General features: G+C 35.8%; 1 long non-coding RNA gene across 1 annotated transcript; it reads right to left on the bottom strand.

Annotated features, from left to right (window-relative positions):
* Positions 1-242: 242 nt before the first annotated feature.
* On the bottom strand, positions 243-14837 carry LOC117405298 (uncharacterized). The gene is made up of 3 exons (XR_004544845.2): positions 14672-14837; positions 6613-6691; positions 243-4654 (listed from the first exon to the last, which is right to left on the bottom strand). It is a non-coding gene; the product is annotated as an uncharacterized LOC117405298 (long non-coding RNA).
* Between the last annotated feature and the right edge of the window lie 10468 nt (positions 14838-25305).

The raw sequence follows: 25305 nt of genomic DNA, 5'->3' as shown, positions 1-25305 counted from the left end.
AAACAACCCATTGGTGAGGTACATTTGTGTTTTGGAGCAGTATTCTCAATATGTTAAGCAAAGTGATTTTTTTTTTTTAAATGATTAATTTAAAACTTGCAATTGTTCCATATAACATGGATTCCAAATGCTTTGAAAAACTTATATAAAGCACATAAGCCCCAAGTACACAGTTTCTGCATAATAAATAAATAATAATTTGAGTCCTCTACTGAATGTGTTAGTTAAGGTCATCTTGTGGACATTGAAAACCATTGCAATACGCCACCGTTATAAAACCTAAAACTGGTTTAATAAGTTCGTTAATAAACTGCATATTGCATTTAAACCAATTATTTTAGCGTAGGCTAATTTTGTCAGTAAGTTTTTCGTCGTGTTGTGCAGAGTTGCAGCGTTCAACGCATTAAACTCATGGGGTTTCACACATTAGCATATGCAGATAGACACTGCAGCGGTTGTTGGAGGTATGTGGTTTCTAAACCGTACATGTTTGCCGAAGCCTTCTTGGGTACCCAGTGTATATTATGTAGGCTGTATAAAGTTTATTTAACTTTCAATTTGTTAACACATTAAATTACATTACATATTTATGTTTTTGTTTTCGTTTTTTTTTTCTTTTAATAGTTATTGATTTCATTACATAATCGTCAAAAAGGGTGTTCTATGATTTAGATCATTGAGGTTCTCCAAAATGGGAAAATAAAATATATTTTGTAATGACCTTTTGAACGACCACTTTGACGCAGCAAGTGTTTTTATTTAAATAGATGGTTTAGACCTACCACTGTGGACCAAAAAGGCACTTTACAATTTGGTAACTGAGCAACAGGTTATATTTTTTGGAAGGAGTAAAAAACAAACAAAAAAACTCCGGTTCATTTTACAGAACTAAACAAATGAGTAATACAATTCAAAGTCTCGAGATCACAAGTCGTTTCTCATTTTATAACGTTAAGGCATGAATTTTGTCCTTTTGAAAAACAGTTAATACAAACCAGAGTAAAGACTTTTACAGTATGGCCAATATTATCACAAATGGTATTTTTCGAAAGAATATTTTTTCAACAAAGAGAACTGAAAACTAGAAAAGTATAAGCACGTCTCAACGATGAAGTTAGTTATGCTGATGGCTATAACAGGCTCTAGCTGACCTTGTTTAAACCCAGTAACTGTATCTGCAACTGCAAGTAAACTGTAAATCGTTTTTGTTCACACATACTAAATCGAAACCAGTGGGCGTGAAGTTGCATTTTTGGTTTGTTTCATTTAACTTGCACATCACAAAGTGTTTCAAAGTAATTACATTTCACATTCACGAATCTGTTATTTACTTTTTATTTACCTCCATAACAAGTTGTGTTTTTGGGAGCTTTCAAAAAAGGCGCGCGCACACACACGCGCACACAATCTGTTGCCATTTCTCACTGTTTGATTGGTTAGTCTAAAATAGAAGATACCGCAGCGTATAAACTATAGTCTACAATAATGTAAAACCATGTAACTCACAAATATAAAGTATAGGATAGTTGTCTCTGTTTGTTTTTTTAAACCGCAGATAAAATCGTGCGTATATCTGAAGATTAAACCCTTGGTATTTGTTATGAATATGTCAGCACTGTGGTGAAATTAAAGCGACACATGAAACCCTCGGTTAGGAAACAATTCTGTGAATTTTCCTCCCACATGAATGTATTTACTAAGAACACGGCACGTTGAGACCAAAATGCTAACAACAATAAATAATATTAAACTGGACAGAGCTAAAACATATTTATTATTTTTTCTCTGCATTTTTTCTATTTTTCTTTTCATAATAGTTTGTTTTTTGGTAAAATGCTGTACATTTTAAACACTGCATACTAAAAATATCTAGCGCCAATTTTGTTGATGATTTTGTTTCTACTCATGTTTACAGTACACGATGGCGCATATGCTCTTTTGTTGTTAAAACATCGCCCATATTAACATAACGCACTTCAGATTAAAAACAAAAAAGAAAATAATATCAAAATGGTATTATTTTTTTCCAAAGTAACTTTTAATAAACAATTATTGCGCAAAAAATAAATTATTGCTGATTCCTTTTCTATACCAAAATGTTAACACCGTATTGATGTGCCTGTCGCCTTCCCCTTAATCGCGTAAAGGTAAATAATAAAACAAACAAATAAAAAAATAATTTAATACAGGTTAATCATTTATTCATGTGCTGTTATAAAGAATATGTGAATTCCAACACGACTAACTAAATAAAATAACGCGCCACTCACGTGAGTTGATACTGAAGTTGGGTTGTTTTTATTTCTAGGGCTATTTTTATTTTTAAAGAATAACTCTAATATAAATAGTTTTCAATGTGTTGTGAAAACTCAAAATCCTTAGTGTTCCGAGTGATGATTCATCTAATCAATACACAGCGCGCAAACCTGTATGCAATAATTTGAGCGCTCATCCTCGGGGAGGACAATGAAATCCTGCACCATTGCACTTGCGAAAACATTTTTAAAGACATTGTTTTTGTTTTTGTTGAGACTAATGTTGTCCCGAGCCCAACATCCATTAATGTAGCTCATTTGATGGTCTGGACGAAGGAACAATTCGAAGGAAATGCAAATAAATAAACTATTATTAAGATGAAACATATTTGTTCCACGTTGAATTATAAGCACTAATAACGTCACATATATTATAATCGCCCAGATATGCTTCAGGGCATATAGCAATACAAATACACATAACACTTGGGCTTGGAGAATGTTGCTTACACATCAAACATGGTCGGATGCCATTTTGGCACAAGCAACATGAAAGCTGTTTTCATTTAAACGAGATTATCTGGTTAGCCTACTCTTTTTCACACGCATCGCATTTAATGACCTTTTAATATTTTTTAAAAAATGTAAGAATGACAAGAAATTAACAAAGCCCTCCTTTTGGAGTATTCTGCTCCTATTGATTAACAGGCGATGTTGCAGATCAGCTGAAATAATGTATTGAGAATCCTGAAACCATAAGTATTTGTATTTTCAAGAAATGCTAAATGTTTATATCAGTCCCTTCAATAGCCTATTTAAGTGGGTCATGTCTTATATCTGTGCACGGCAATGACACGGATACTTCAAGGGACTGCACCTACACGTTCATTTCACAGTTAAAACAAATATAAGAATATGTCAGCGTCTTGTAACGAAATCGTATGTGTTTTTATATAGGTTTTTAACAGACATTCTACTGTTCATCAACATGAACAACATGCATGTATTGTTCAGGCAGGATCTAAAGGCATGTATTATAAACTCAATGACAGACTAGCAGCTTCTAAACTGAAATAATAAACGCCACAAACACAAAATCCCTGCTGAAGTTCAGATATCGGTTTGCTTAACAGGCAGTAATGGGTATTGGTTTGCTTAACGGGCATGCAGATTTGGTCGTAAAGGTATATGACTTAATGAAGTGCTGTATTAGTTACAATTCTCAATATGTTAACAATCTGTTTTTTTGTTTTTTTTTTTGGGTTTTTTTTTACATCATCTAAACTTTTTAATTAAAAAAATGCCTGGTCGCGTATACTGCCATCTGTTGGGTGATAGTGGAACGGCAGATTAACAAAGTTAATGTTGGTGACATTATATAATAGTATCTTAAGTGGGAAGATACTTTTTATAGGAGAGCCTCTTAAAATCTAAAACATTCTGATTGGTTGCTAACATTCCAATACCATATGGTCCATAAGAACAATTTCAAAGCGCAATAACACTCTTGGGCAGCATGGTGGCGTAGTGGTTAGAGCTGCTGCCTCACAGCGCCAGGGTCCTAGGTTCAAATCTGGCCTAGGGTACTGTTTGTGTGGAGTTTGCATGTTCTCCCTGTGTTCGCGGGGGTTTTCTCCGGGTACTCCGGTTTCCTCCCACAGTCCAAAGACATGCTGTCCAGGTTGACTGGTCACTCTAAATTGCCCTCTGTGTGTGTGTGGTGCCCTGCGATGGACTGGCGTCCCGTCCAGTGTGTAGTCTCGCCTTGCGCCCTGTGTATGCCGGGTTAGGCTCCAGCTCAACGCGACCCTGTAAAGGAGTAAGCGGTTGATGATGATGGATGGAATAACACTCTTTCTGAAATAAAAATGGCAACTAAATCCCTTTTTGGTGCTGAACAGCAAACAGTGCAAAATGTGCTAAGGAGGATGGAATTATTGCAAACCCTAACACTTTATAAAATGACATGAAACTCTATATTAATAATGTGTTATTAAAATGTTATTGTATTATCCTTGTTGATAATCATCAAAACTTTTGATAACAAGCATCTAGATGTTTTATAAATGGATCCTCAAACACAAATGTGACCCACCTGGTTGTATTTCCCAGTCTAGGGTAGGGGAATGTATCTGGTAGATGTTTTAGAATAATATCTGTTCTAGTTCTTTTACAGTAGGTAAATAGATACAGATAGATACATGGATAGATACATATTCACACAAATAGACTAACAGATAAACAGGCAGACATCAACAGGCTAAATAATGCTTTTTCTCTGTTCTTCAGTTAAGATCATTGTGTACATGTTCGTTGGGTTGATGTGCAAGCTCCGAGGAGACCAGGGCAGTCAGATCAGCCCATTCTGCAGGATGCGTCCCCCAAAATCAAGATCATACCTGGCAAAACAAAAGCAGTGCACTGGTCTCTGGGAGGGATATGTATTTGGGTGCATTTAGCCTTCTGTTGATGAAGTTCTGATTGAAATGCAGTAATGCCGAGGCCATTTCAAACCAAAATGGCAATCATTTGTATAAATTGTATATTTTTTCTTCTGTATGTTTATGCATGCATTATACAAAATACAAGAAAAAAGTAAATAAAATGTACTATGCATTTGAAGGAAGTGGTTTCCTGAGCACAAACTTGCAGTAATACTGTATATAGTGTTGATGGAATTCCAGTAATAATCACTAAAAGGCATGATGGAATAGGAAGCAAATGTATCCTGTTTCAGATAACAGTAATGTTTTTTTTTATTATTATTTCCATAGGAAATAAAAGGCAAACCACCTTAAACATACTTTTAGATTCAAGATTAGCTGCTAAATATATTATCTCCAAAGAACAGTGGAGGCAGTTTGTACAGAATGTGAGACTGTTTTGCACATATATACACTTAAAATCACAAAACTTGGTACATTTTTCCGCAAAGGTTAGTAAGTGTATGGAGTCTGCCTGTCAGTGTGTCACACTTACATTTATCTAAAGAGACATTTACCCAATGGAGACAAACTTTGAGCATCTGCCTGTTTGTCTGTAACTTTCTCTACATCTTTACACTAGCATACAGTTCATAGTGTTTTAATTTATCTATAGATATTATATACCATATATAGATACAACTTGTGGTGTATCACTATTGTTTAGCATTTCACGGTTGCTTTACAATTTCTGTGCTGTAAATTATATTTTATCAGTGGCAGCTGCACCAGCCCGGAGCACTGGGAGCACTGGGAGCCTGTCTGGCTCTTTCATTTGTTCTTGCATGTTTCAGTTGAGTACTTTATTAAGCGAGGCAGAAAAGTGTGTGTGATGCAAAAAAAGACAGAAACTTGAAGTCTTATTCACAAAGCTTTACATCAGAAGACTTGATTGATAAAATATAATTGAGTTGGTGTGGCAGGGCTGAAGCCCTGCTGCTGTAAATAGTGTGTGTGTGTGGGAATGTAAGGTTGGCAGTGATGAGGTTAAATCTGCCCCTGCCAGCAATCACAGTTGTAGCCATCCCCCAATTAGGTAATTTGTGCTAATTAGGGAGTGGTCACATGTATAAAAGGAGCCAGAAATTCTTTGTTTGTTGGAGGAGTTTGGATGCTGTGCTGGTGGAAGCCAATGCCCAATGCCCAATGCCCAATGCCCAATGCCCAATGCCCAATGCCCAATGCCCAATGCCCAATGCCCAATGGTTTGGTTTGAACCGTTTATTTTGGCTGTGTTTTGTTTGCTCCTGCTTTTGTGTTTGTTTGTTTAATAAACATGCACAACAGCACTTAAACTGCAGCTTTCTGTCTTTGGGTCCCGTTCCTGCCGGTAACCAGCCAGGGCCGTGACGCTATCCTGTCACAGCTGGCCTGAAACATTTCTAAAATGCTGTTAAGTAAGCTAACAGCAGTCTTGAACAGCTTAATGTACACCAAACTATATTCAATTTGTGTAACAGAGACAATGCTTTGTGAATATGACCTCTGATTTCTCACTCAGGTGTGGTTTCAGCTGTAAAGTTATTATAATTGCAACAAACTAGTAATCCTCAACTTTGTGAATGAGATATTTCAGATCGAAGTGGAGCGGAGCTTTACAACATTATAGCTAAAAGCAGGAATACTGACAACCAATTGGGTTAGAATTGTGTTCCTGCAATGCCAAGCCTTAGTTTCTATGTGTTATGGGCTTGTTTATTGCTATGTGTACTGTTTATTGGGAGAGATTAGAAGTTCTGAAAGTGAGGTGATGAAGTGTGATGCAGCTATGTGTATTTGAGTTATTTAAAAGAAGTGGCAAATACGGTACAATACCACAGACCCAATAAGCAACAAAACTATTCCAATGGTGCCGATCCTCCTGTCCCACTCACCTTCCAAATATAGGATACAAACTTTTCCATCATCTGCGTGGATGCATTAGAAATCCCACCTCAGATCACCAGGCTCCATCTATATACAAACAAAATAATTATGAGAAACCACAGTGAGTGGGAGAACTGACTTTGTTAATCTTGGATGAAGTTGTGATGGTTATTAAAGTCCTCCTTGTGGTGATAAAGGTGAGAAAATGAAAGCAATGCTTTATTTCCATTCAGAATCTCTGGAGAAGGATAGCTTTTGTCTGCATCACTAGGCTGACTGCAGCCTTTTAAAATACACCTGTCAAACAGGAGAATTAATTCAATATTTAATTGATTGGACAAGTGGCCAACCAATCAGGGTCCCAGTTTCCCCCACTCCAGTCACATTCTCACATGACTGGAATTTAGGCCAAACCTTAACAAAATATCTTTCTATTGGTAATGTGACCGAGGATGCTTCGCCCTGTCACAGTCCCAAATATGATGCTGAGATTTCAATGCAACTTCCCTGCAGGAATTCTGTTTGGTATACTTCCAGAACCGTTTAAACATGCTGCTTGTGTGATGAAAATCAGGGTCCTCCTGGCAGCCCATGGTGGCCCCATTCCTTCCTTATTGACACTTTTATGGGGATCATTTTGCCCCAGTATTTCTGATTACCTAATGCATAAAAACAAATCTTGAACAATATCGAGATAATAGACAGAAACCATTATTAATCTGACATGCTAAAACAGCTCTGTGAAATTAGTGACAAAATGATAAGTAGAAAAGCCACAGAAGTCACCAATAGGCAGAGTGGTTGTGGAGAAGACTTCAGCCTTGACTATCACATTATTGAATTGGGAGCTAATTCCTGAGACAGATTGACCTCTGCTGGAGGAATAAGTGAACAAGTTTTGCTGACACAAGCACAAGGTGGTCCCTAGACACCCTGTACATATAAACACATGCCCATTATTATAGTGAGACACCCAACATTGTGAATTCAAGGCATCTGCAGCAAGAAAGTGTAATATTCAAGTTTAATTTCATATGACCTCAAATATTATTTCTTACTGAATTCCAATAAAGTTAGCACCAATTGTCTTACCAATATTCATCATATTTAAATTTGGATGTGTCTACTTGTTAAAAAAAACAAAGAAAAAACAAAACAAAACAAAACAAACCCTAAGTTAGGTATACAAACATGTTGGAAATGTCCTTTTCTATAACAACTGTGCTTGATTTATAGTCTTACGTTTCAGATTCTCAACTGCTTGATCCAAAGAAAAATAAAATACAATTTTGACATTTTGTGTGGTAACATTTTGCTAATTTGCATTGATGTAGGCAGCTGAGCAGCTAGAAAGTAAAGCATTTGTTAAAAAAAAAAAAAAAAAAAAAATCCATGTTTCATCTGAATACAGTTGCATACCTACATTGTTTTGAAATGTCATGCCCTCAAGGGAATTGTGAGCCAGGGTACTTCCAATGTTGAACCACAGGCACTCCTGTTAGTGCATCAAGTTTGTCTTACATTTAACCTTTGCATTGCAGTATTATGTTATCTTGTCATCTATGTGTAGGCGGATATGAAATTGTGCCCCATATTGCACGGACACAAATAAAATTACAGATGTCTTCAACGGAAATGATACATGTTTTTATTACATTTTATTACATATAATAGATATATAATACTTTTTTAATTGAACATTTATAAAAATAATAACTTTCTGCAAAAGCACAATATAAAACTACATTTTTTTGTATCTATTCTGTCAATTTTTGTCATGCACTGCAAGCTGGTGTTGTGTACAAATAATTAAAAGCAGTCCAAGAGTCATTATAGGAATCAATCTTATCCTCAAAACACTTCTGTAAAGAAAAAACCCAACAACATCTGTTAATTTTGCCAATGTGTGTGAAAGAGACCTTGAATTAAACTACTGCACTCCATAGTATGGGTCTACTTTTGTGAAATTATGTCAAAGGTGTTTCTCTCTAGAGCAGTGGCCCTCGCTAAAACTTTAATTACATTAATTACAAACACCATTAACAAAATGTAGTCACGCGCCACTCCGACAGCAGTAGGTAACAGAGACTTCACATTTGTAAGTTAATGTGGCTGCTACTCTGAGAAACTGGGGAGCTGTCGAACTAGATACACGGGTGTATAAGGTGGGGTTAGATAGGATTCAGTCCACATGGAAGTAGCAATAGACAAGTTAATTACTGCAAATATCATCTATGTAGTTCCATTAAATGTGAACTTAAAATGTTTCATTTTTGGCTGTAACTTTTAGGCAAAATTCTCATCTTATAGACCCATAGTTATATATGTTCGCATTGTGCAAAGTTTTTGCTATGTTTTATTTTTATTATTTTTTATTAAACTGTTTTTTTTATTTTAACTGTTTGAAAAAATGAAGTGTTTGAAGTGTTTGATTATTTATTTATTTATTTTTTCCTGACAGAACAAGACAGTTGGTGAAAGCTTAACCGAAAAGTATTTAAATGGTTATTTTTAACCCCATATTATCAAAATATGAGATACAAATGAAAGGTCAGAGTCTGAAGGTGGAATTTGTATATGGTATGACTCATATGCTTCACCGAAACTAAATTGGTGAACTGTTTAAATATCAGTGGCTTTTACTCTTAGTAAACAAGTGGTTTGTCTTCCTCATATATTAAAAAGGTTAGGGTTAAATTTAACAGTGAAAGGAAATGCAAGGAACAGATTGACAATATCGGGTACAGTCATTTTTTAGATATTTTTTTTTTTGAAAAATAAAACCAGTATGAGATTGTAAAGCAGCCAAGACATCAAAGAACCAGCATGGGAAAAAAGGTCTTTTGGAGATTCTTCAATCTGGAATGGTTTTAAAATTAATTTGTTTTTTTCCATTGAAACTTGTATGCAGCTGTTACCTCTTTATCTATAATTGTTTGTGTTCTGAAACATATAATTGATGTACTGTTTTCTTTGCCTGTATTGACCAGCTTGGAAACAAAATGGTGGACCTCACAGAGAGTTAAAGATAAACAAATAAATACCTGAATTAATTAATAAATACATAGATATTTTCACACGTTTTATAACCTAAATTACGGTTAGATACCTAATAAAAAGCTTTTAGGTATGGCTTAATGATGCTTGGAGGGAACTTCTAAGGCAATATACCTCCATGGCAAAAAGAAAAGCAGCAATATAGTCCAGCGACGTATTTAAAACCCACCTGCTGTCTGTTAGATCGAAACATCACCAGTTCTTTGAAAAACCTATTTTACTAAAAAAGCTTTGTGAATTTTGCATTTGATCAGATAAACAAATTTAGCAGGATCTTTATACCAAAGTGTAATTTTTTCCACTTTCGTGAATGGAAAATCAATCTGTTAATTGTATCAAACTATAACAAGATCAGAAGGTTATTAAAGGAGTAATAATTAAGGCTTCAAAACATTTCCCTATCTCCAATTTTCCCTATTTAGCATAATATATATATATATATATATATATATATATATATATATATATATATATATATATATATATATTGTAAGACAGCAGGGAGGGGGTTAAATCCTCCCTGCAGAAAAACATGTGCATAGGCACATTTTGGTTTGTTTTGTTTAATCATTTAATTGTTTTGTTAATTGTTTGATTGTTAATTATCACCTGCACCTGGCTATGATTGAAAATTAGAGCCAGGTGCAGGGTTTATAAGGAGAGTAGTCAGTCTGCTCTTGGCGGCTGCTGAAGAGGGTAGAAGCCCGACTGTGCTGGTGTGTGGGTACAGCCGTAATTTAAAATAAAAAAGGCTTCACTCTACCTTTCACCTTATGATAGGTGAGGCCTTTTTAACTATTCAACACTGCAGAACTGTAACAAGGTCAATGAAACATAACCACTCTAAACAGAAGGCTGCCACTGAAACTGTATAATTTATTTTAGTAGGGTTGTCTTTTTGCAAAGTTACTCAGTGCTGAAATAGTGGAGGTGTTTTTTTTCTTACTAGCGCTGTAACATTGTAATTTCAATGTTATTTTTTTTTGTTGTAAATTGCACACTGGGGATAAAAGACCTTGATAAACGAAGTCCTTTGTTTTTAGAACTATGAACCATTGCTCTTTTTCTAATGGAAGTCGGTATCAATCTTAATCTTTTATAATAATGTGGCATGGTTACTGGCTGATTAGATTAGACCAGTTTGGCAGTGTTTCAAGTTTTAACAGTGGGTTTATTCTCAGCATACATTTCTCTGACAGTCACGCAGGAATCTAAGATGTTAAAACGCTCTGCTAACAGAATGTGAGCACTTGCTCTTCTGTTCAAACCAAGCTCTATCTATATCTCTCCTCATGTCCTGTCAAGAGAAATGGTTTGATGCGTTTCTCAGAAACCTTCCCAACCCTGCTTCCTTCCTATTTTTACAGTGCAGCTACCCCTCTGAATGTACAAGTTCCCATAACAGCAACCCCATGCTCTTGTCTAAACAACAATTTAAAATGAACATACAGCAGCTATAACTGCTGGATAACCAAGGAGAAAAAAAAAAATATAGAAGTTAAACATTAATAAGAACAAACTAAATACTGTTTCTGCTTTCATGGTCATCACTGTAGAAACCATACTAGCAGTAACATACAACTCCAATGCCACATCTGTAAATACAAAAGTAGAGCTATTACCATCAAGCAGTTCTCTAGATACATACCGTAATAAATAAATACAAAAATAAATAACTAGTGCACAACAAAGCTAGCATTGTGTTATTACTATTGAGGGGTTCCTGTTGCAAACAAAGGGTTTCTTCCATTGACCACTTTTATTGAGGCAGGCGGCACAAGCTGCTTTTTTGCTTTTGTAAATATATGCAAATGTTGGACACAACTGTCCTTTATTATTTCACCTGTAGCTTAGACACTGTAACCCCCCCACCCCCACCACCACCACTGTTTCACTATAGCATATATACTGGTACTTGAATGTCGTAGACTTATTTGCAATAAGAATTCCGTGGTTGGCTGTGTAGGATATCAATGTCAGATTTTGGTTTTGTTAAGGGGTTAGGAATGAGGTTTATACATCAATGCAGAGATTGATTAAAACAGCCATGTAGAAGAGAATGAAAAATGCCATAAAACAGGACCGTACATTTTTCAATGTCAAATCTTGAGAATGTGTCTTTAAATGTTTGCTTTGTGGACAGTCTGTAGGCCTGCTTCTGGTGTGAAAATGAGTAAACTAAAATAAAATAAACATTTCATTTCTTCAATATAATCACAGAAGAGGTTAGGGTGGGGGTTAATCTCTGCAATTCAAATATGGGACATACTTCAAAATGCAGAGTTCTTGTAGCTAACAATATGTAGGTTGTAGCTAACCATCTGCTTCCCCAATTGACTGGCATGCTTTGCAGCCAGGAACGTGATTCGACCCTGAAGACACTGCTGAGGTGAAACGACCTAGGAAGTGAAACGGTAACTTCCTGAAAATAAGGGCAGCAAACTGATAGCTTCCTTTAACCTGGTGTATCAACAGACATCCTGTTTTAAAATGAAAATACACAGTTATTTGATCATAAACGATGCAACAAGCATTGACTACAGTGGAGCAAAATGTAGTGAATATACCGGTATGTATCCCTCCAAAAAAGAAGAAACTGCAAATTAGCATACAATTATAGGCTTAGTTTAGGAATAAAATGGAACATACCACTGCCAGTTGCTGTAGGAGAAATTATTTGCCAACAGAACAAAAGCTTTCAAAGGGACATCCCATTAAAATAAAAAAAAAAGCCTTTTCATTTCTGTACCAAGCTATAGAGACTGTGCTGGGGCTGCTTCACTGAAACCTATTAATTAATTCAAATCTGCTTGTCATTATCATAATGACATCTTAGCTGAGGTTTATGTCTGGGACAGAAAGAGCAGGAGCGAGTGCCCTCTGTGCGAGACAATAATTCAGTCCACTGGCAGGGACAGCTGCAAAGCTCACAGACAAGCACACGCCCATGGTGTCTGCAATGTTCTCAGCTGCTGCCTGGCTGCATTACAAAGGTGCCAGAGCCGAGGAAACCGAATGCCTAAAATACTAACTTTCGAGTAGCACTTGTTTTTAATTTTACGACTCAATTTCTTAATGCATGGCAAGCCTGGGCACGCTCTTGTGGCACTTGAAGCATCTTGCTGTATTATTTGCTCGTCCAGGGCTGACCAGATAGGATATCTTCAGATTTAGACTGGACGGGGGGGTGGGGGTGGGACAGCAAGTGGTAGGTTCAGCTGCAGGTCAGTGGATACTTTACACTGGGATGCCTTCAGCTAGGACTGCAGCATATTTATTTCACGGACATCAATATAATTTATTGTAAGAAAAACAAACAAATGAACACGCACACAAATGGAACAAAACAGTCCATGTGAGGTCATTTGTCTACCCCAACCATAGGGGGTTAAAAGGGTGCTGTTGACAGCTAGCAATTTGGGGCAAATAACCCAAGGGGAAAGGTCAAGGCAAGATTGTAAGGCTACACTTTTTATTATCAATATAACAGATATAACACCATAGTAAATTCTGGTTAGTAGGTGGCGCTGTGGAACTTACACAAAGCAAGACTTACTTTTTTAATTTCTGTGACCACAAGAAAACAAGAAATGTATTGGGAAGTGGTAGATAATTAAATGCTTTTTCACATACAATCCATCTAAAAAAAACTCCCTTTAAAAGTACTACATTGGAGCAGATAAGAAGTGTATGCAGTGCTTGTGTTTGGATTGCAGTTTCACTGCAGTATGACAGAACTGTTAATATGCAGCTAAAACATAATCATTATTTCAGTTGTACAGCAGTGTAAGCGCACAAACCACAATAAAGTGGTATTTATTTCTTCCAAATTAAATAACTTTAATTTTGAGAATACAGCGAGAAACCAGCTTTCAGAATTTTAAACATGACACGTGTCAATGTTTACAGAGAGCAGTAAAAAAAAAAAGAAGTTACAATATCACATTACTGTGTACAAACGGCTTAGCATCTTACTGAAATGAGTGTCAAGTGTGTCATGAGAATCAGGCTACTCATATTCAATATGCTTGAGCTCCATTGCAAAGCTAAGAAATGTTCCCCTAAAATGACATATTCATCTTTCTACAACTAAATAACATAATGCACCCCTAAGTTGTTTGTTGCAGAAACTGTATGAATGCTAAACTCCATCCAAGAGTAGTACATGTCAAAGTCTGATGTAGACAACCACACAATATCTGAATTCCTTTTAATTACACAATTACAAAACTGTCCAGGACAGGGTGTCTGAGCTGGTGCTCATAGTGGTGGTTATGTGTTGGTCTTATATTACAAAACCATTAAATTAGGACAAAGAAGTGCATGTGTGGTTAGAGTGCATGCTAACTGCAGATTATTCTGTAGAACTGTAGATGCAGGTTACTGCCTGGAATCTTGGGTTCTATGAGTTCTATGCAACAAATCACTTGCAGTATTGTATTATGTATTCTTATTTATAAAGGACTATTTATAACATAAAAAACATAAAAAATATTATATAACATATTTATAACATAAAAAATGTAAATTCCAGTGAAAATACACTTATATAATCCTCTCACTCAAGTGCATTTACTTTGTAATTAAACATATCATTATTACCTATCTAAAACCCTTTTAAAGACTACCAGTGCAATCCATTTTTGTTTGCACAACTAAAACCGAGTTATCTTCAACACCTCCCTTACATCAGCAGATGCATCAAAATACAAACAACCCCCAAAAAAGAATTTGCTTTAGAAACTAAAGATTAGATTGGTAGTTTCGCTGGTCTGTAACTAAAGGTCACCCGTCAAAAGTCAATACCCCTGCCTAAAAAAAAAAACTGTACATGGCCTTAAAATAACCTGCAAAGACGACACCTGCTGTAAAGATGCTTGAGGTATCAGCCTGGATTTTTATCAGTATTTCAGAGTCCTCTTTTTGAGATCTGATGATTTACTGTACATGTACATTCACTTTTAAAGATGAGTAACTTATCCACTTTGCCTGCATTACAAATATACTCACATCCTCTGGAGTGGCACTGGTGTTTAAAGCAGGAAAAAATCTTGGATATATGTTTGTCCTCCTCATGTGTTCCACAGTAAATGTAAAACTTTCCTTAACTCGGTGTCTATTTAATGTGTGTGAGAGAATTAGGAGTAGGCCCTAGAAGCTGCTGACTAAGATTGCACCCATGTAGGAGTTGCTCTGTAATAACAAAACTATATATAAAGATTAAGTGCACAACCAAAAATAGTTTCCTTGTGTGTTAGCAGACCCACACATTGACATCATTAACATTTCAATGAAGTAGTTTCAAGGACTGTATGAAAATATGTAAGCCACTGAGTTCTGCTTTGAATAGCTACATTTTTTGATTTACATGTTTCAAGGTTAATTCCCCTATTTAAGCTGATGTAAAAAAAAAAATAAAGACAGTAGTATTTTCAGTCTACCTTTTGAATATGCTTTGCTCAGTTTCGGCTCTCTTACCCTTAGATAAATTCAACAAGGACAAACATGAAGCAGGAGATATCTGTCTCAATGATAGACCGCACCTGCTGAAGTGGTTGCCTGCACTTTCTTCAGCCTGTCGTTTTTTCAGTGAACACGAGTGCAAGTTTACTTTTATGTGTTTTCTGTGTGATTTACTGAAACTAACCTGTTATCTGTGGTTTTAGAAAGAATTATTCTTTAAGAAGCTTTCAAACCAGCTATAATCTACACAATCTACACAAAGCATGCCGTTAAAATGGCATGCTTTGTGTAGATTGTGTAAATAAAATGGCGTTAATCTGAAATGTCGTGTGAGATTTTTGTGTAAGCATTTTCTGAGGGAATAATGGAAATGACACGTCAAATAAAATGTCTGTTTTTGTACTTTCAGATTCAAACATGCTTATGGTATGATACACATATACGATGTAATTAATTATGAATGAATGATCAATTAGAACACATTCATTTACCTGATAGAACAAATCAGCTTTATTCAGATGGTGAACAAATATGAAAAATGCAATAACTAAACAACAAAAATCGGGCAGTGCCAGAGAATGCCCTTAAAGCAGCCTACTCCTCAAACAGCGTGTATTTAAGAACGCTTGTTATAGATTTCATTGAGGTCATCATGCTCTGACTAGCTCTTCCCTAGCATCCTGTCAGCAAACGTAAAAAAAACAAACAAACAAACAAAAAAAAAACACAGTAAATCTATTAATAAATACATGGACGTAGGGTATTCAAATCATTCTCCATGTAAGACATATACAGTATACATGCGGGTGTTATGAGATTCTTCCGCCTTGACACAGTTTATTTTTAGGATTAGAATAATTCAGTCAGTTCCATGTACCGGTTGTTTCTGTTTGCGCGGACAGGTTTCTGTAACCACGTAAAGATTGCTCACTCCTGTAGCGTACTCACCAGAGTGGAGAAATTAAGGCTTTCCTTTGCTTCTAAATAATGTTTAAACAATGTTCAGTTAAGGTCCATATAATCTCTAAAGCACATCACATAGTAATTTGACAGATTTATTTAAATGGAATATCTATATATTTTCAACACCATTTTGTTTGTCTGTGTGAATTGAGAAATACCGGGTACATTTCTTACTGTTCAAATATAATTATTTTTTTTTTTTTAAATACTTCAGCAAATATGAAATGTGTGTATATCTGTGTGGTTTTTATGGTTTGATATTAATACCCACATTAATAAAATCATTATTACAATTTATTAATCTGTACTGTAATATGCAAAAGAAGTACATAGAACAATAAATGGTGGCATTTCCTTTTTCTATTGTTATACAACAGAAATAATGATATCTTAAGAAAATGTTGACTTATACATTCATCAGAGATTCACAGTTTACATAAAATATAACTTTTTATATTGTAAAGCTGCATTTACATTATTTTATGTTAAATAATTAAATGGTAATATCTCATCAACCACATCTCCCTTAAAATAACTTTCATACACACGAAGCAGTAAAGTATGCAAAACAATATTTTGTAAAGAAAAAATGGCATTGCCTTGCAAACCTTTAAGATGAAACTTATCAAAGTTAGCTACATAGAACTGTTGCATGTGCACAGTTATACTTTATTTATTTGAAATGCCATTTATTTGTTGAAAATGTCAGTATATTTGTGTGTTTAAATTACATTTATTTATGTTGATATGTGTATACTATGATATTTATTGTCACACACAATTGTTTGCCTAAATTGTAGCACTAAAACAGTAAAGCTTCAATTACTTTTTATGATTATGGAGATGGTATTTACCATATATGTGTTAAAATACAAACAAAAGCAAAATAAAATATATCTCTTTTAAGAACAGAGTATTATAAAGGGCTACAGTAGCATCAGATTAAGCCTTGCATAAATAAACTGCTAAACAGTGGATTTTTTTTTTTTTTTTTTTTTAGCCTAGCACAGCAACCGGCGAGGCAACCAGATTACTCATCTCTGTAGAAAAACAGGGTCATAGTCACATGACCAGATGCTATATATTTCTAATTGAAGTTTACAGAGATGCACCAGGACCTTCAGACTGTTAAAGGATATGGGTTTTGCTGACTAAAATCTAAACCTTTGTTAACTAGTGCCGTGGTTACGGGGGATTTCTGGGGTGCTCAGGCTGAATGAGCTGCTTGGCGTAGGTGTAAATACCAAGAAGATATCTTGTTGAGATTTGGTTGAAAAACAAAGTGTGTGCTGTCAATGTTAATGTGGAAGTCTGGATGTAACTTCATAGTAAATATCATCCAGTTTTTCTTCGCCAGTGAGCCCTGAAGAAACTGCTAAGTGTGGGATTTGTCATTTTTATCAAACTGGTGAAATGGCCCGACTTGCTACTTGGGAGAGCCTATTTTATAGGAAACCATTAGATATTATAAATTGTTAACTAAGGTCAAGGCAGCAAGTATGTTCTTTTAGGTAGATGCCCTTTTTCAGCTAGGGGACTAGGTCACAGGTTGGGTGTGCCGTTCCAGAACACCTGGGAGACTGTCTGGCTGGACAAATTGGTCAGTGCAACCATTACATTGGTGGATTAAGGGGTGGCCAAAGCTGGCCTTCCAGTCCTGTACTTTGTTCAAACCCTGTTCTAAATTGTTTAATTGGACCAATTAAACCTCCATCCAGACCCTGAAGTAGTTAATGATCTCATTTTACATGTTAAACCTGGAGTGGAATGGATACAGGACTAACTGGTGGCACAGACACCCACTATCATCTCCCTTGTGAAGTCACAGAGATCCTCCCACTTTCCAATACTTGCTGAATAGTAGTTTCTGCTGCACTTAACTGTCACTTAGCTTATATACAGGATGACCACATACATTTGCATACATTGCTGACTAGGGGGATTCCTTATTTTACTACTTTCTCCATGCTCCAGTGTTTTGGCTAGTAGGTATATAATTCCCAGTATGTTGGTTGTTATTGGAAAATATTTCAACAAGTAATAATACCTCTTGCCTGTAATGCTGTGACACAGTATGGGAAACATCTCCCTTGCAACTGTGCAAAGTGAGCAGATCAGTGCTCATTGCTCTAGTCCCAATTACTTCATCCATCCAACCATAACAGGTTCAATAATTATGCAGGCCAGCCGTGGGACCGAAAAAAATCTCAGCATTTACAGCTGATGTGCTTATTCAGAAATAAATTGTCCCCTAATCTTCATAATAACACCATATTTGAGCCAACGGAGGTTTGAGCAGCACTTGAAACTTAGTATTTTCAGCATCAGCTTAAAATCAAGGGCAGTGCTTTTTCACTGTTGCCATTCAGTTGAGCTTAACTGTTCAATTTGCCATTTAAATGGCACCATGCGACCGTATGTTGCTGTATAAACTCTTCATTTCAGCCTCAACAAGGCCTGATCTTGGGGGTTAGGTGGCGCAGTGGGTAAATGCATGAGCCTTTCACCTCTGGAAGGCTGGGTTCAAATTTGTCTTAGGCCACAAGTACATTGTGGTCATAACTACCACACAGTTTGGCACAGGCATTTTCAAACAGAGAAACCAAGAATAGGTGGGCATTGAGACTGAATTGCTCCCTCAACCCCCAAAGAGATCTTGATCTGGGTTGGCTGATCTGGGTTGGCTTTAGATATGCTTACGGAAATATGTGCAGTCCTTGCTTTGTGGACACAAAATGGCAAACTTTTACTTTTATTAAATTCATCTGCAAATAAAGAAATTCCCAATTAAAGGTATCTCTCTAGTCAGCAAGATGATTTTTGATGTGTTTTTTTTCTTTCTTCCATGCAACTGGAAACTGCTGTCTTTTCGAAATGGGATTGGGTGGGTGGTATTTTTTTCACAAGAGGGAACGTTTTAAACAGTTGCATGAGAACACATTTCTCATTTCTTATTCTGCCGTACACACTGCCTGCACTGTTCACTCATAACTTATCTGGATCAATTCCAGTAGTGTTGATTAAAATAGGAGGCTTCTGTGTCTGCCAAGATGATTTAGAAAGAAAAAATCCTGGTGATATTGTGATGTGTGGGAATATGGCAGAAAACCCTTGAACCAAATCCAGCCGATTAGGCTTAACTCACTTTGGCTTTATGAACTATATTTAACCATGCTTTATCAAAGGGCATCTCAAGAATGGGGTATTACTTTATTTATTTATTTAAAAACACACTATATATTAAAAGATTTGAAAGTAACTTGCCTTGTGTAAAGTAATGTGAAAAATGGAAGGCAGTAAAACAGCCCTTGTAGTGCAAATGAGGCCAATGAGAGAACGCTACTGAACATAAGAACATAAGAACATAAGAAAGTTTACAAACGAGAGGAGGCCATTTGGCCCATCTTGCTAGTTTGGTTGTCAGAAGCTTATTGATCCCAGAATCTCATCAAGCAGCTTCTTGAAGGACCCCAGGGTGTCAGCTTCAACAACATTATTGAGGAGCTGGTTCCAGACCCCCACAATTCTCTGTGTAAAAAAGTGCCCCCTGTTTTCTGTTCTGAATGCCCCTTTATTTAATCTCCATTTGTGACCCCTGGTCCTTGTTTCTTTTTTCAGGTCGAAAAAGTCCCTTGGAATGGAACTCACATGGTTCTTTATGTGGTCTGTGCTGTAGAGCAAACAATGTGCTTACAGTGTACTCAGTACCACTTAAAAAGAAACATTACCCAAGTGGGTAAAAGAAAATCCAGGCAATGTAATAATAATAATAATAATAATAATAATAATAATAATAATAATAATAATATTCTAGGTACAGCTGAAAAATAAGCCCCAGCAATACAACTAGTAATACAAATAATAATCATAATAGTACATTTTTCTAAGTAGAAAATAATTATTGTACAATGCACAAATCAGTTGCATATGGCTAGACTCATCCATATGACAGAAAACTGAAAGGGATTTATCCCTTTTGAGGCTGATTATTAACAGGATCTGACAGAAACCGAAACTTCTCAAGGGGTTTCACTGAATGTAAAGGTGTAAGTGTGTTGTGGTGGACCTGTTTTTAAACATCTTACGGTGGGCATTCCATAATGTTACTGTGTATGCATGGGGGAGGGGGGATAACAGGGTAGTATTGGAAGAAATTCGTTTCTAACTGGGGCTAGCTTTCCTTGTCAGTTGAGCATTCTGGGCTAAGCAGTATGATTAACCAATCAATAGAAACTGTGAAGACGAAAACCCCTAATATATACATACCTGTATATATACATATATATATATATATATATATATATATATATATATATATATATATATATATATATATATATATATATATATATATAATTATATGTGGGTCCTGGAGATAGATAGTTAGTGCTCAACATGCAGGGTAACTAAATCAGAAGCAGGGCCCCAATGGACATGATACTGAATAGCTTTTGTTTTTTAGCTTTTGTTTTTTTGCTATGTATTGGTCCTAGGTTGTAAGCCTTATATAGCCCTTGCCCAAAGCTTACTCTCCCTGTTACAAAACATGTACTGTGGAAAAAAAGAAACTGGCGACAGAACCTTCTCAAAGTCTGTGCAACTACAAACACTAAAACTGTCATACAATAACATAGTGATATTACAACGCCCCCTCCAGACCGTGAAGTTAACGTCCACAAGCAGGAGCCTGAGAGAGAGGCTGCTTTTGCTGAACAGCGTCTCTATGGAGACCAACAACCACATCCCCAGCAGGGAGGGGGCAACCAGCGGAAGCAGTGGCACTGCAGCAGACTGATAGGAACACAGTGCCAGATCAATCTCGTAGCAAAGAATCCCTTTGCCAACTTTAAACTCAGCATTTATTCATGTTTTAAAGACACATGCACTGGTACTGATGAGATTCAAAATGTGAGCCATAGGATTGCCTGTTCACATATAATAAACTGAAGCCTCTCTGTATAAACTTTACAGAAATGCATAGTTATATTTAGCTCTCAACTACATTTGCATTTCCATTGATAACATGGTAGCATCTCCACTACGTATGGAACAGATATTGCTCGCTTTTGATGTGTTTTTAAAGTTTCATGAAGGACCTCTGAGGTTCCTGCATGTATTTCAGAGCTGCTCATTGAGTCTGTCCCAGTGGTGCCTGGTTGTCTCCAGATCTGGGTTTATTGATGGAGCTCAGTTACAATCTACCCAGGGAGGGGGTGCCTTTTCAAACTATGTGCTGTATAGACTACTAGATATTTTTTTTATAACGGTATAACTTTGATGACATTTTGCAGTATTAGAATACCCTTCCTGATATCTATTAATCTTTATTTGCTTGTTTATTTATTAGCCTGCCGATGAACTCTGGAAGTTAAAAAGCTCTCATAAGTGGTTGTAGCTTAGCAGAATCATACAACACTGCTGCTTATAGCAAAACCAATTAGTTATTTGTCTTTCTAAAATTCTTTCAAAATCGATTTACAATTGCCTGAAGATGGCTTCACATGTACCCGCATTGGATCTCTCAGAACTACATATGTAACTGAGATGGATTTACCAGTGAGCAGGATGATGATGGGAAATGTAATTCTGAGAGGGCCATGTGGGTACATGGGAAGCCATGGTCAAAATGTAAAAAAAAAAAAAAAAAAAAAGCAACACATGGGAACATGTAACACAATAAAACAAAAAGGTCCTTATGTACCCTTATGTAATTCAATAGTACCAATATACCATGTCATTTCCAATTTTGGATCTTCCTGCTTGGAAAGTTACAGCAGTGTTTTTCAACTCATTCAAATAAATTTGACTAACTGCCTCCACATTGGAACAAAGTCTGGGAAAGTCTCAACTCTGTGGCTAAAACAGTTTCCATTCTGGTTATTTTATCAAGAGAGAAATGTTGCTGAACAGGTGTCAAGCTGATAGTGGAGTCTCTCCAGATTATCCTATTAGGTACGTGGAAACCAGAATCAACCAGAGAAACCCCCCCACAAACTATTGGGGAGGGTGTGGATCCTTACAGGTGCTCCTCAGTTCTCTATAGGAGCTCTATGGCTTATTTCCAGATCCAATGCCTGTGGAAGGTTTGCATTAAGTTTTGAGTTGAGGAATGTGTTCATGATTGTTATTTTCCAATACATATACTTTAATAGAGGGGTTTAAAGCTCGCAACCTTAGTTTTTGACCTCTTGGGTATTTATGCACTTTTGCCACTGAGATTATTTTGTGACTAGTGCAGGGGTTTAATAAGTACAATGAAATTCATAACTATTATTAGACTTGGATAGGCATTTACTTGGCCCAGTTAAACTATTTAGAACATGGTTGGAACAAAAACCTGGACTGGGTTGGGCCAACTCTGGAGCCAACTTCATTAGTGAACCAGGGTTACTTTTTGAATAGAACACAATAGAAGTGAATCGATAAGATTCCCAAAAGAATATCCCATGTGGTAAGAGTTATTATAGTTTATAAATATTACACACTAACTCTGTATGGTTTTTATGTTACTAATACTGTTTTCTGCTCAGCAGAAATGCAAATTCAGCTTGAATTTGTAAGCCAGTTTAACCACCGAACCACTTGGCTGTTTCTCACTCATTTTCTAACATTACTGGTATTTTCTTTTGACAACAATTAAATATGAAACAGTGGACAGCAACTGAGCGTTTTCATTTTTCATGAAAGTTATATACCACATGACTGGAATTAAATGTTGAAACACAATTGACAAATTTCCACTTCTTCTTTTATTTAATTCATTGTTAACACTGCATGTTGGCAGCAGAATTACATAGTAAGTACTATATAATAACAATAATAATAATAATAATAATAATAATAATAATAATAATAATAATAATAATAATAATAATAATAAATAGTAACAATCAAATATCTAAATAAAAATATTGAAGAAAACAAGAAATTAATAAGAATGATAGATAAAACACAAACATAACAAACATACACAAATAAAGAAGATAAAAACAATGATGTTTGTAAGTCTGGTTAATAAACTATAAAGGTTTGACTGATAAATATTGACTGATGCAACATCCCTAATAGAATAGAGCGCTGAGTTCCACACTCTGAGAGGGCATCATAACTAACTATGAGGAAAGTGGTGAGCCTATGAATCTGAAAGAAAAGGCCTGTAAAAAGACACAAATCTAAGCCCCACGTTCTGTCATCCTGGGAACAGTTCCTGCCTAAATAGCTGGCTTGGCATTATCCCAAAAGCTGATGTCATAGCCGATGATTTCATCCATATGGTGTCATCCCCACCTACAGCCCCCTGTGCAGAAGTTGCAATTTAGCATACAGTCATCAGAAACCAAGGTTTGCCTGCAGTTGTGGATCCCATTTGGTTACTATTTACTTGATATAAAAAAGCCTTGAGAAACACAGAACTATAACTCAGAAAACCATTTGATCTGGTCTATGTAAGACCAGAGTTATTTGATCTCCTCTTTGTCTATGTAAGACCAGAGTAATTTGGGGGATCCCTTTTGAAAAGTGATTTTGAAGAGAGAACATCCAACTTAAAACTGAAGAATAAGCAAAACAAACAAGACAAAAAAAACTGCAGTAGAGATAAAGATTGGTTGCTGTTTGTTTTTGAGGAATGCACGAAGTACCGTAATAAATCACATGCCTTTTAGAGTAACATATTCATTTTGAGCAGGGATCCTCTTGTTAAAACCTGTTAATTGTGCAACAGTGTGCAGCATAGCTGCATAATGTGATGACTTTCAATGTATTTTATATAGCTGGAACACTGCCAACTGACTGAGGCCAGGGTCAAGGTGAGCAGAGCAAGTAAAGAGCCATAGTGATCTAGTCAGAGAATCTCTGATCTGCTCCACAGTCTCTATCAAGCTTGAATACCCCGAGGTTGGAAACAAGAGGTGAGTGAATTACTGCAGGTTTTTTTGCACTCCTCAAAAATAAAAAATAACAAAAACTAAGAGTGTCCTATTTATATTATATTTTGTATATGATATTACTGTTTTACTTCTATATTTGAACAAAATAGTGAATTATTTCAGTTGAGTTTGAAGTCATTTTCCCTTATACAATAGGTCTTAATTGTAACCCATATTTTTTTTAGTTTGATTTGTTACTACACTTATCAAGCACATTTTTTAATGTTTTTTTTTATTATTATTTTGTATATTTTTTTAAATAGAAAATTCCATATGATTAGATGATTAGAGTTACTAAGTCATCTAATATACAAACCCCTTCAGGTCCGTTCAGATAATATAATATATAATATGTAGATGTCTTTGTATACTCTGAGTGCTCTCCATTTCAATTTCTGTTATAGTTAACAGTTGTGTATTTAGGGTTGATTGGTTCCTCACCATGAAGACAGCGTGAGTGCTATCTGTACAGGCCACTACCTGCATCATCCCTGTAATAACTTGAACCCAACCAGGCTACAATCACTTACAATATCTCAGAAATACAGCTGCCCATGGGGGTTGCACAGTATGCCTTGAGCACCATTTAATCTTGGCTATATCATATACAGTGATGACAATGTACTGTTGAACATAGCAGTACTTGTTCCCTTTCTCCATATATCTTCATGGATTAGTGTGGAAATCTGAAGTAATATGATGTAATGCATGTTCAGGATTGCTCCATTCTCATACAGCATGGAAGCTGGGGAGCTCTTGAAAGGGTTGTGAGTCACAGAGTGCGGCAAGATGTGCTAGGATACAGTGATTGTGAAATCATTTTCGATACCATTTCAACAGCACCAACAAAAAACATACCGGTACTGTGAAATATTTTCATGAAGAGTTTACGGACTGTAAAATAAATTGCTAGCTGTCACTCATTCATTCAACTACACAATGTTTAATTGTTTATCAAACAAAACATCTTTATTTTAACTGATCAGTTTAGTAAAATAAATGGACACAGCTATATAGCATCATCATGACAGAATTCGCAAAAACAATTTGGTTGCTGTCTCTTTAAATGATTGAATTGCCACGTTTTTACGAAAAACTATATATATATATATATATATATATATATATATATATAGATCGTTTGAAACTGGATTATATATATATATATATATATATATATATATATATATATATATATATATATATATATATATATATTTAGCTCAAAGAGCCAGCTGCCCTTATATACATTATAAGTACTCTTATATATATTTATAAGAGTACCCAACT

This window comes from Acipenser ruthenus, chromosome 9, assembly GCF_902713425.1.
Source record: "Acipenser ruthenus chromosome 9, fAciRut3.2 maternal haplotype, whole genome shotgun sequence".
Taxonomy (NCBI): Eukaryota; Metazoa; Chordata; class Actinopteri; order Acipenseriformes; family Acipenseridae; genus Acipenser; species Acipenser ruthenus.
This window is presented reverse-complemented; position numbering and strand designations above follow the sequence as displayed.